This window comes from Channa argus, chromosome 7, assembly GCF_033026475.1.
Source record: "Channa argus isolate prfri chromosome 7, Channa argus male v1.0, whole genome shotgun sequence".
Lineage (NCBI taxonomy): Eukaryota > Metazoa > Chordata > Actinopteri > Anabantiformes > Channidae > Channa > Channa argus.
This window is the reverse complement of record NC_090203.1, coordinates 16132473-16146402: the sequence shown is the minus strand read 5'-3', so window position 1 is coordinate 16146402 and position 13930 is coordinate 16132473. Positions and strand designations below refer to the sequence as shown.

General features: G+C 37.3%; 1 protein-coding gene across 5 annotated transcripts in view; it reads right to left on the bottom strand.

Moving 5' to 3' along the window:
* LOC137129870 (protein MTSS 1-like) overlaps positions 1-13930 on the bottom strand; it is a 45709-nt gene that overhangs the window by 24025 nt on the left and 7754 nt on the right. The window lies entirely within an intron of this gene.

Genomic DNA, 13930 nt, shown 5'->3' with positions numbered 1-13930 from the left:
AGTTGAGTTTTCTTTCCTTCTGGTTTCTCTTTGGACTAACGTTTCCTCACTATTAAGGCATTTCTGAAAATAGTATCATAATGTTAATGTGGTGGCTTAGATATTCCTGTCAGTAGTTGGCCAATTCAATAAGTGTTCAAAGTCAAGACAAAAATAAATGTTTAATAAACAGCAGACAATGTCGTGTGGGGAAGTATGGAAGTCCAGTCTATGGATGAATCTTTGAAAATAATATTTCCAATAAAAAGTGAGAATATTTTCAGTGTTGTTTTAAATGAAAATACTTGTAACAGTGCTGATGAATAGCAACATTAAATGTCAAATCACTCAACTTGATAATAAAAAGCCTGATTGTCCATCAGTGCTGTTTATCAGAAGATTCTCACATACAATACATGCCCCCATTGCTCATTGGTCAATATGCTCAAAAATTTATTTTGAGTTTTATTTGCAAATTCCAGATGTGTGGTATGTATGGATGGCCAAATATAAAGCTTATCAATGAGATAAAACTTCATTCATTCACTGATCCTGGGGATCTTCATATTATTCTTCTAGCCAAAACAGTAACAGCAGCTAGAAAACTGCTGTTAGCAATGGGCATGAGAAAAGCTACTGATGAGGTGTTTCATATGACTATAAAGACAGAAAGACACGGAGATAAGCTAACAGAGAGAGAATAGATTACCCTAGAGCCCACTCTTGCTCTTTTCTGAGCTCTGATGCCCCACTTTTCCCTAATCTTCATTTCTGATCTGACACACATTCCACAGAGAGACAGAAAGGATTTACTAGGGCCTCTACCAAAGAACTAAATGCTCTCCTTTTTTGGTTCACTAATGCCATCATTATTTATAATATGCAAATTTAATAAGCAGTGACAAGTATAACAGCAGCTTCAAAAGAATATCAAACCAGGAAACACAAATTTATTGGACAAATGAGAAAGCAGACCTCCGTCACTTCAGCATATGGTGAGAACGTGCAAAAGGCCCAGTATCAGAGTTAATCATTTACAGTGACGTAGACACGGGCTCACATTTCCACTACAATAACTGAACACAACAACCACTGAATAAACACAGGTCTGAGTCATACGCTCTGTAACACGTTTATCATGTGGGCTTGACTAATTCTGCTGCGGAAGTTGCATTACTTTTTATATTGCAATCTGTAACTCTACCCTGTGCAGCAGATATTCAAGACAAGTTGTACGTTCAATTGACAATGACACAAGTGTTGACACTTTCATAAAATAAAATAAACATAATTTTTACAAACAGCAAAAGTAAACTTTGTTACAACATGAATGCGTACAGTAATTCATAGAGAGAAACAGGTCATTCAAGTAAGGAGGGTGGAGACATTACATTTAGACACAAACACAGATCAGACACGTGTTAAAAACAAGCTCTTGTGAAGAGAAGAAAAGAAGAGTTTTAGTGCTCAATAGTCTGTGGGCTTATGCAAGCGGAATAATACTTGGGATATTATACAGTGCACAATGTATCAATATCGACAGTACATTACAGTGACATTTAGAGTCATTTTTGTGATAGTAATGTCATATTAACAATAGGGATTATGAATCACAGTGCTTTTTTATATTGAAAAATATATTTATATGTGCATGACAGACCATGACCTTATAATTATAAGAGAACAGGATTTAGGAGAAATAACAGCAAATAGTGAAATTTTGAGTGGTAGAAGCAAAGAGTGTCAAAGAATTAGTGAGGGTACATTTTACACCTTAATGTCACCCCACATCCATCCATTTGCTTGCATAAACACACACGCGCGCACACACACACACACTTTGCACAAACATATTATTCATATGCTTTATGTAGTGTTTATGAAATGATAAGAAACAATAAAGCTACTAAAAACTCACTGATGAACTTGAATTTGGTTGAACTTAGCCATTTGTTCCCTCCATGATTTTCCCCACAATGATAAACTCAAATTTATTGAATCTGTTTGTTCAGCAGTGTTTCAAGCACATTTACTGAAGATGTTACTTTCCAGGCCCGTCTAAATAAGTTAGTGTGCCCCCTTAGTTAAAATCCCTCACTTACAAAAAACAAAAAAAAACCCTGTGCCTCTTATTTCATGTATATGGTTATGTATGTTACTATGTTTAACTTAACATGTTAACAGTGTTTACTCACTGTTACAGTTTATTTATCTTTCATGTAAAATGCAAATAATTATAATAATAATAATGAAGATGATTATGATGATGATGACAACAATACAATTACAAAACAATATAAAGTTGAGATGAAAAAATGCCCCCGCCAAAATTGATTGCCATTTTTTTTGTCCTTTCGGCTTATCCCATGAGTTTAGGGTCGCCACAGCGGATCACCATCCGCATGTTGATTTGGCACAGTTTTTTTTTTACGCCGGATGCCCTTCCTGACACAACCCCCCCTATTTCTACCGGGCTTGGACCAGCACTGCACAGCTGGGGAGGGGAATAGGCTGTTAGGGGTTCAGTGTCTTGCCCAGGGACACTTCGACATATAGCCAGGGCCGGGGATCAAACCACTCACCCTGTGGTCCGTGGATGACTGCCTTTACCAACTGAGCTATATAGCCGTCAAAACTGATTGCCTGTCCATTCTACTCTCTGGCACAGACCCTGAGCAAATGTAGATGATATTCTAAAAGACAACATTTTTCTAGTGCCTGAATGAGCTAATACTTTAAGTTCACCTTTATTGTTCATGCTGCAGCAGATGAGACAAAAGCCCAGGTATACAGCAATGATGATATTCCACTATGCATGTGTGTTGCAACCTTTGCATGTTAATGCAAATGTGTTGCCCTCTTTGACATACCAAACCACTGGCAATGTGAGCACACAAACATACCCCTTATTTCTTTTGGTTCGTATTACAACCAAACTCTTACTCTACTCTCTGCCCCCCTTTGCTTATAAACTAGAAAATGGTTAAGTATTGCTGTCATACACCAGCTGTGTATACACCTGGCCTTTACAGCCTCTGCATAGATAGCAGGTGAGAGTGTAGATGCAGTGTAAGAACATGGAGAAAGAGAGGTAATGAAGAAGATGAAAAAAAATAGGTGAGACAGTGAGAAGGAATGGGATAGGAAGGAGAAAGACAGAACTAAAATGGCAACTTTAAATGATTTTGTTTCATCCCAAAATAGTCAAATACTAGTTCCAAAACAAACTTTTTTTCACTTTTGTTGTCTTGGCTTGAGTTAATTTCTTATTGGCAATTGCAACTACATGCCACTTGCCTGAGAGTTTACTTGCCCCAGGCAAGCAGGCAAGCAATGTTGAGCCCTGGACTAGGATGAGGTGCAAAGGCACCGCTTTCTTTGTTCTTTTCATCATGTACAAAGACAAAACAATGAAAATGTTTAGGCCAACGATATCAGATTATATCAGATTTATCCAAGTTTTCCAATAGTTACAGCTAATACATAATGCAGCTAGGTGCACATGATTGGTAAATGGTCTGCACTTATATAGCACTTTTCTGCCTTATTTGTATCCAAAGCACTTTAAACTGATTCTTATTCAGCCATTCTTTCTCACAATTGGGGAGCTGCTATGCAGCTGTCCTGCACTCACCGGGAGCAACTAAGTTAGGGTTCAGTGTCTTGCTCAAGGACATTTTGACATATAACAGGAAGAGCCAAGAATTGAACCAGCAATCTTGGGATCGGTTGTCAACTGCTCTACCTCTTAAGCCACAGTCACCCAAGAGAAGACAAGAGAAACCTGGCCTGACTTTATCTGATCACAAGGTGCAATGTTTAGTGCATTGTTTGCATCCTATTTGCCACTTTGCCGAGAAGAGTGAACTGCCATTGTTTATCGACGCTCTATGGCTAACTAATTTTGTTCCGGAGGTTCTAGTCTATCAAAGCGCAAATGAACAGGTGAATAAAATGTTTTTTCGCCAACATCTACAGTAAAACAAATTCCTTGTTGAGAATATGGACTAGTGTCTCTCAAAGAACTGATTTGAGATTTAACTGGTCTCCACTCATTTACTTTATTGGAATCCAGTCAAAATTTTGTTAACTGCATATAATATCTCACCCCCATTCCATGAGTTTACTTTCTGTTTATAGAGAAAAAAAGACCATTATTGCAACCTATGACAAATAACTATTGATTCAGGAGCCTACATAATGTACCTATCAAAATACCTCAGAAAGTTAATTTGCCAGAGAAATGTGTGTTTTGAATTTGGCTTTGCATGTACGCTCTAAATCCAAAGCTCACTGGTCTAACCGGGTTTATGTTTAAACAAAAACAGAGAACAAAGATCACTCACAACACCCAGAAACAGTTCTGGCACACATGCACACATGCACGTCGGATTTCTGATTTCCTAGCTCAGACAAATGTTAATGTGTAGAACCTACATTCCCCTGGGTCCAAAAATCTTAATGACTCTCTCTCTCAGAGATAAGCACTTTTTGAAGACAAACTGAAATTGTAATGTCAATAGGCAGATGCTCATAATATTGCAGATCGTTGCAGCTAAATCTTTTAAAGAAAATGCCTTGTAGTATTTTCTCTGTCAGCGTGCTTTGGAGTGAAATCAAATGACTCTACCATGGGATGTGTCAAAAGGTGTCTAAACCATAAATTTTCACACAGCACAAAGGAAGACCAAAATCTATCAGAAGAATTCGTTGTCTTTAAGTAGGAGAGAGGCAGAGATAACTTTGGTTAGTACAGTCTATATCACCGAGCCTCCACTTAAGTTTTGAGTGGATACATGCATGTGGACATGAGGGTGTGCAAGCTTGAATGAGTTTGTCTGTCTATGTGTATGTCTGTTTTCTTGATTTGTTAACTAGATTAAGTGGTTTCACTGATTAAGGTGATCCGGAAAAGGTTCCCAGGATGGGGTTAGGGTGACCAAAAGAATACAAAGGGTGGACTGGGAGGAACCAGGCTCAATAAAGGGATGTGATCTAGGTCTGGGCTGGACAGAGGGAAGAAAATGTAAATGTTCAGGCTGGTCTTGGACAGAAAAAAGGGCAAATGCCTTTCACAGAGGGCATTCAGACAGTCGGTCAGTTCACGATCTAAGTCTGCTATGTAACAGATGCCAAGGCATGAACTGAGAGAGGGAAAAAGAAAAAAAGGGCTGGCTTTTTCCCTGAAGCTGTATGGGAAGTCTGTCTATGGTAGTGCACACAGAGCATGCTTAGAGAATTGAGCAACGTACAGAGGAAAGGAGACTCGTGTAAGGGTTCAATGCATTCTGAGAAGCATCTAGAAAGCCAATGTAAGCATGCAATATAAAAAAAGTCATTGGCATGATGAAACCTGTGTGTCTTCTCATTTTAAACTGCAACTGGATACCGGTTTTAAAATCTGCTGGATATTTGCTGGTTTACAGAAATGACATGGCCCAGCATTACTAAGTAAAAAGAGACGGGAGAGGGAACAGAGACCTCATTGAGAAACATCTCAGGGCATATATATGTGTTCGCGCCCACACACACACACACAAATAATTCTATGTAGTGCATGCTTAAATGTGGGCGCACACAACAGTCCACAAAAACACTTGATCTTTCTTTCTCTCTGTCTCTCTCTCTGTCTCTCTCTCTCACACACACACACACACACACACACACACACACACACACACACACACACACACACACACACACACACACACACACAGATGTGAACACTTTAGGAGACAAAGACGCTTGTTAATCTGCAGCAATTTAGGTCCTTCTGACTTATTCAGACTCAAAGACCCCTGGGTTCTACACTATCTAGCTTAAATATACACCCATTACTAAACTCTATTTACTATTTAGGGTCTAAGGATCCTACATTTTCACATTGACATTAAGTAAACTGTTGGTTACATGTTTGTGTTAATTAACCCATTTTAAATCATTCTTCAATCATCTATTACAAAGATTGAATAGTTCAAAAGAGTGACTACGGTATTTATCCCTATAATAGTGACAGCCATAGATAACAGGTAACAGTTGTGAAAGTTTCTGTCCTGCATTGGCAAAGGCACCAAGTGGATTGCCAGATGACTAAATCTAAATCTTTAGAGACATGGGGTTTAAAGATCCACTTTTATGGAATGTCTAATAAACAGAACTCTGAAATGAACAAAAATCTATACATAATGAATTTAATCCTGTTTTGTCAACTGATTTGGTTTGTTTCAGAGATGTTGTTTTTGAACATAGGAAATGCAGCTGTAGCTCAGTTGGTAAGGCAGTCATCCACAGACCACAGGGTCAGTGGTTTGATCAGTGGTCCCGGCTATATGTCGAAGTGTCCCTGGGCAAGACACAGAACCCCCAACTGCTCTTTCCAATCCTCAGGAAGGAAGGAAGGGCATCTGCCGTAAAAACTGTGCCAAATCAACATGTGGAAAATGATCCGCTGTGTTGACCCTAAACTCACAGGATAAGCCAAAAGGACAGGGGCGGGGGGGGTGCACTGCAGATAGTACCAATTGAAAAAAATTCACACCTAGTCATTGCAAGTTATTTTTTGGTGTTGAACTCATTGTAGGCACACAGAGGCCTCAGTGGAATAAAGCTATTCCATAAGGAGGATATACAATGATCTGGATTGAGGCAGTGAATAAAGGACAGCAACTGTGCCAAAACTACAAGTAATGCGGTAAACCTGAAGAAACTGGAGAATTGCCAATGCCATCTCAACCAGTATACAAGTAATTGTAAAATAAGCTATGGAATTACTCCCATTACATCAATCTGAACTAGTATCGAATAAAATATTAGATGTACAGAGAGGGTAAATAACTTACTTCATAAAGTAGATATTTATCTGGCCTTTAGTATTGCACTCAGTACTTCAGCATACCTTAAGGATTTCAATTGCATAACCCCATCCTCAACCTCTAAAAATAGGTAAGGAAGTGTTTTAGCCTTCTCTTTCTGCACCAACATGTACCAATTAGAGTGTAGTGGTGTAGGATTGTTCATTGTGATGTAATGTAAGCTTAAAGATTATTTATTCTTGCCCAGAACAACTGAAAGACTAACTGGAAAGATGACTGGAGAAACCAAGATAATTATTAATTCTAAAAATTATTTTGTACCATTTTATTATCTATTTGGGTCCAAGTAGATCTAACAAGCTTTTACATTCAAACTTTGTGGAAGGGGTTCATTTCTTCCCTATCAACTATGACTTGTCCAAACAACACTAGAGCTGCTGACAGAGCCACTGGGATTATTATATACACAAACATGCACATGCTCCCATATACTGTATATACATGCGCACATGCACACACATGAACACAGACACACAAAGACTCACTATGCAAGACTGTCCTAAAACCGCTCAACCCACATTTGAAACACTCCTGGTTATTTTTATATAATATAATATATAATTTTTATATATAATTTTTATATAACTATAAACAAACTATTATGCTATGGCATGGTAAATCAGAATATATGCAACACCTACTTGTTGTTATAGGACAGTGATTTTCAAGGTGAGAGTCTGGGATTTAAACTAAATGGTTTGCACTAATACAGTGCTTTTCTACCTTACAGGATAATGGACTTTATAATGTCCATTCACACATACTGACAGACTGATGACTACAGAGCTGCCATGCAATTCAGTGGCCTGAGCAGCCAGATGGGTAAAATGGGTTGCTCAAATAATTATTTACATTATATCATTTAATTATGTCTAAAACATGTTAAATTTAGTAAACCTAGTAAGGTTGTTTGCTTGCTAAGCAGTCTTCCTTCAGTCCATCCAATATCCCCTGCATACCCCTGAATACCATTAAGATACTAAAGTCTTCATTATGCGGCCTGGTGGCTAAATCGGTAGGACATCAGGCTGGAATGCATAAGTCCCCTGGTCGAAATCCCAGCCCACACACCAGGTGTGTCCTTGAGTGAGACACTCAGTGCCTGAGCCTGTGGCTGCCCACTCATCCCTCTATGGGGATGGGTTAAATGCAAAGGAGAAATAACATTGTAACATTAAATGTTAAATATATGTCAACTCAATAATGATAATAAAGCTTCTAATTCATATCCTGAAATCTGTAGGCACCAAGTCAAAAACTATTGTTTCTAAAGTAATTGCCCTAATGAGGGGCTTTATTCTGTTATCAGTTTAAAATTTACAGATAATGCAGTCACTACCCTTGCAAGGGCTGCTTTTCATTATTGCTGCACAGCTGCTTGTAGTGTTTACATTTTGCAGTCATGTTTGTTTACATCGTTACAATATGTAAAAGGATTTTTCTTTTTTTCAGATTACACATACTATACACCAATCAGCCACAACATTAATACCCAGCGGTGGTTTTAAAATAAAAATATTAAGTATTTTTTATGAAGTAATAAAGGATCACCTGTGAGCACATAAAGTGGTTAAAATCAGCTCCATCTTTACCAATAGTGATATAAGACCCTAATTTTAATAATTAATGTATGTTTAGCCATAATTATTATCATTAGTATTGTTTAAAAGGCATTTTCTTAGTGGAGTACTGTAATTAAAATGAAGATATTCTGCTTAGTACTTAGAATTGTCCATAACAATGATTATTTTTTGTTTTCAATTGAGAAATTGAAAGCCAATATAGAGTTCTTCCTGGAAAGGGTCAAGATTGCATTATGTTTATTTTTGAGTTTTGTGCTCCTTGTCTTGTCTTTTTATAGAATGATCTAATTTCTCTGTGTTGTTGCCATCAGCTGCTTCATTATGGCTGACTTACAAATCACTCACCCTAAACGCAATATCACAAAGAGGTAGCACTGGTATATACTGTATATACACAAAAATAGATATAATAATAAATAATAACAAATTATGAAGGAAACTATGATGAAATTATATTTCCATTCAAAACAGGTTGAAAGACTGGATCTACATGGAAAATGAATTGATGCTTGTTGAAACAAGACAAAGGATTATTCTCCAACGAATCTGTTCTTTTACTTTTTCTATTTATCCCTGTTCTCTCTCCATCTCTGCATAGATTAAACAGAGTTTTGACTTGTTCTACACCAATGACCAGTGCAGATTTGCATTTTCAGAGAGAGAGATAATATGGCTCACATCATCTGTTTTTCCTAAGCCAACAAAATAAAGATGAAATGACTTTTACAAAATACCAATTTATGTTTTGAAGCCATTTCTCTGGCTTTAGGCTATTATTATACAAAATTTAAGAAAGAAATCACAAACTAATAAAAGTATGCAGTCTGTACATTTAGCTTACATGGTCAAACTTCAGGCAAGACATTGTGATGACCTGATAAACATTTAGTACAAGACACTGGCAAGAAAGCAGGAGCACTTTAGAAGACATGTATGCAGTAGGAAAAGTATTTGTTTTCCATACAACTCCATACTCCATTCATAGATTCACTGTGTCCTTCTTCAATATTTGTGCCCAGTTAATTAGTGGAAGCGGGTAAATAATAAGATCTTAGATGCATTATGACCACGGAGCACTTGTGTGAAAACTTAATCAAAATTTAAAGAACATCTCTGTGGGGAGCTACTTTTATGTAACAAAGTAAAATCGAGTTTTGTAGGAGGTGATAATAAGCTAAGGAGATTATTATCAGAATGTTACTTGTATGAATACTAGAGTTTTGTAATCAAATCACAGTACTTACAAAAGAAGTCTAAATAAATAACTAAAAGCTAGGAGCTAATTACCAGGATTGTCAATTTTTTCCTTTTAGCAAATTCCCAGACACCATTTGCTCAGCTTGTTTTTCAGCATCCCACTGTTTCATGTTGCGTGATTTAAATACTTATATCAAGTCAGTCCTAAAGAGGTTTAATCATTAACATTTAATCACATGAGTTTAAATCAAATAGAATCATTAGACCTATTATAGAAAGGTTTGTGGTGCTCGTTTGTTTTTTAAGTACAGGAATAAAGACAAAGTGTGTGCATGCAATGTTTTCAGCTTCTGAGAAAAGGCCTAGTGTCTTCAGGAAGCTTCAGACCCCTTCAGTTTATTGTTGTACAAAGTAGATTTAATTTCAAATGGAAAGAACTGACATTTTGACCACCAAGAAAATTCAACACAATCTCAAAATATAAATATGTTTTTTTTAAATGTATAAAATATATTAGAAAACTTTGAACTGAATTATATACATTTAGTTTTTTGGGACATTTAGTTTAGTTAACTTTTATCCAAAGCAACTTGCATAATAAGGTACAAGTAGCATTATAGTCTAATGAAACAGGAAAAAAAAAAACGAAGAGATTTAAGTTTGTATAGCTGAGTTCACATAGAGGAATGGTATGTTTAGGTGCCATAATGAAGCTGTGCCCAACTATCCTCCACTCTGGGGTCAACTAAATACCTTTTACAATGTTTAAAACAACTAACTGTCAAAGTTATGACATATTTTACACCCCTGCCTAAGGGCTGTGACACACCAAGCTGACGCCAATGAAAACCAACTGCTGCATCGGGCCCCTTCTCTGGGGCAGCCAATCCCAGCTGTCATAGGGCATAGAGTACAACCTGGACAGGTAACCAGTCTAACTCAGGGCCAACACAGAGACACATACACAGACAACCATTCAACATGCATGCATGTCTTTGGACAGTGGGAGAAAATTCAGAGCACCAAGAGGAAACCCACACAAACATGGGGAAAACAGGGAAACTCCACACAGAAACTCCACACTCCACAGATAGCTAGGGATGTAGACCTTTGACCTTCTAGCTGTGAGGCCATGGACATTGGATATACAAACCGTAATAAAAGCAGAGTTAGCTTGCCATTTCACAGCAATCTGGCTCTGCACAGACAGTTTAATAATGCTAATCCTAATTGAGGATATGTCTGATAAGAAGTTATAACTAGAAATTTGTACTGGGTAGTTTATTGTCTCAAAAATTCAACATGTCCAACTGGCGGACAAGCCACTGAAACAGAGTTCAACTAGCATCGAATGGTGTGGGACACACTGCAAAGATGAAGCTAATATATGCTCCGCAACAGTCCAAGGGTCAGCTTGCTATGTCCGGCCCTTAAGTATGTGTCTGGAATGGCCCAGTGAACACACTACTGTAGAGGTTACAGTCTGTTTAAGGCACTAATCTTCTGTCTCTTCTTTCAACTTTTTATTAGTGTAAAAAATTAAACAAGCTGCAGTCTTATATAAAGAAACAATAAAAAAAACATTTTAATTTAAAAGTTTGTTGTTATTGTGTTATCCAAAATTTGCTAAACTAATTAAAGGCTCTCTTTCTGATTCTTTAGAAGAATGCTTCAGATAAAGCTGTGATAGTTTAATGTGCCTAATTGTGACTGTTATTAGTTCTTTGTGCTGTCAGCCTAACAGCACAAATGTTATTCAGTGGTTTGAAGCTGATGCACACTGTAAACATTCTTCATTGATTAACCAGTATTATATCAATTCTTGAGAAATGCACTGTTGAAAGACAAAGCCAACCAACCAGTGCTTTAGTCCATGCTGAAATAATTGGATCCATTTTGAAAACAATAGGGCCGCTAAAACTAATTTGTCTATGCTGAACACCTACTGCTAAAATAAACACTGCAGCAAAGATGAAAGATGTGGACAAAAAGAAAATGGCTGAACATGTACACAGAGATATGACACAGATCAGGAAAAGGGGAGTTTTAGTTTGAAGACATCAAAATAGTATATAATAAACCCTGATATTTCAAGGATAAACATGAGAATATGTTCTTAGACATCAAATAAAAATAAAACTATGCAGGCACGTTGATTAGAAATGCAGAAGGTAGCTAAATAGCACTATGCCGAAACACAAGGCAATGGGAGGTGCCAAAGCCAACTTTAATGTCCTTTGTCAGACTGAGACAACAAAGCAAAGTGAGCCTTATGTTTATGGAGAGAGTCCAAATCTGACCAGAGCCCAACAGAGCACCATAAAACAGGTGGTTTCAGCTAATCCTCAGTGTTATTGGCTATGCATGTGTTTGAATGAACACACTGATCTATAAAGGCGAATGACTATCTGGTTATAAGTGTGCTGTTCATTTATGTTTATATGTGCACATGTGTATCTGTTTTAATAAAGAAAGCCAATCTAGGTGTGTGTTCACTGTTCCATAGCTCCAACATAGCCGACAACCTGGTCTAATTTGTGAGTTGTTAATTATTGATTTATGATTGTTAATTTTGCCAAAGATAACTTGCAGGGCGGTTTCCGTTTTTTAAAATTTTTTTTTACCCCTAGACACACACACAGTCTACTATATGTACAGAATAATCTGTCCACAGCAGTCGCTGGCTAATCATGGTCATCAGGATGAAGTTGCTGTCTCTGTCACTCTTGAGCTACCTGATCTAAGACCAAAACAATGCAGATGTTCTTTAACTTCAAGGTTGCTGTAGAGACCCACACATTGCTTTTATGCTTTGTAGATGAACAATAAAGTAAGGCGATATCTTAACTACCCCAGGCTTTCCCAGAGGTCCACTAAGAAACAAACATATTGTTAGTTTCTTTAAAATAAGTTTACATCGGGGCTCATAAGAAAAACTAATAACTGTATTTGACAATGGGTTCAGAGATCCTTGAATAAGCTCAAATCATCAAAACGCACATGAAAACGCATGTAAAAAAAAACATCTTCACTCAGTGTTATTTTTCCTCTGGCACATATTGGTCATTATAGCAACTATTATAGCTTAACTCAAAAGCTGTTTAATCACTATGGGAAAAAAAATTACACAACCTTATCTGGAGAAAGTCTGCCATTAGGTAGACAAAGTGTGTATGTTTGTGCCCATGAGATTGTGAGGGGATTTTAGTTGTCATTAGAATAGTAGCACAAACTGGTATTTACAACAGATATTTGATCTACTGCAAAGTCTAAAACTGGCTGGAGGGTGTCAACACCTAATCATAAATTGTAATTTCATTATTTACAGATTATCAGCAAAACAAATACAATTATTAAGATTTACAAATTAAAACTTATTAGGTGTATTTCATTATCAAAGCAGTAAATAGCCCGTACAATATGTATGAAAGCAGTATGTAGCTTGATACGTAGTTATATAAAAACTAAATACAATAAAAAAAATGTTGGAAATGCACGAAATTATGATTTATTATATCCTTTTCAGAAACCTACAAAACTGGACAGGGGGTGATGTGGACCAGTTATCTTCCTCAGATAAATAACAGGGTGTCAGGCAACAGTGGATAACAGCTCAGGTATAGAGTGAAGCCTGAGCAACAAAGCAGAAAAAATATGTATTACATGACACCGAAGACACAGTATATTGAAAAAATAGGTAGAGAAAGTGACGAAAGAGCAGATGATACATGATGCAACTCTCTTCAGCTGACTAGTCTAAATCCTTTGCAGCAAATATTTAAACTGTGTGTTACACAGAGAGAGAGAGGGAGAAAGAAAACTAAAAGGAACAGAGAAAGACTGATGAATGCTTGTGCTCCCCCCATCTCTCTCAGGCTCTACACCCCCCCCCCCCCCCCCCGCTTTCTCTATGCATTGTGTGAAGTGATGAATGTGTGTCTGCCACAGTTCCTATTATTAGCACAGAGTTGGGCTGTAGGTATCAAAGCTATGAAGGGATGAGACCATCTCACTCTTTCTATCTAGTAAACATACATGGTCCAAGCTGTCTCTTCCAGAAAACCCAGATGTAGAGTATGTGGGGGTGGGAGCCAAAAGAAGAGGAAAGAAGGGCCAACGAGGTTAAAGTAGAACCCAGCAGCAGAGCTTCAAACAGCATACTGACAGATTTACTACCTATACAATAAAACAACCAACTCACAGAATGTATCAGTAAAGCACAGTAGAGCTACACAGAAAAAAAAACTTACAGATAGTTGACCAGACCCAGAACTTTAAACAGTGAGCTAACTGTTTTAA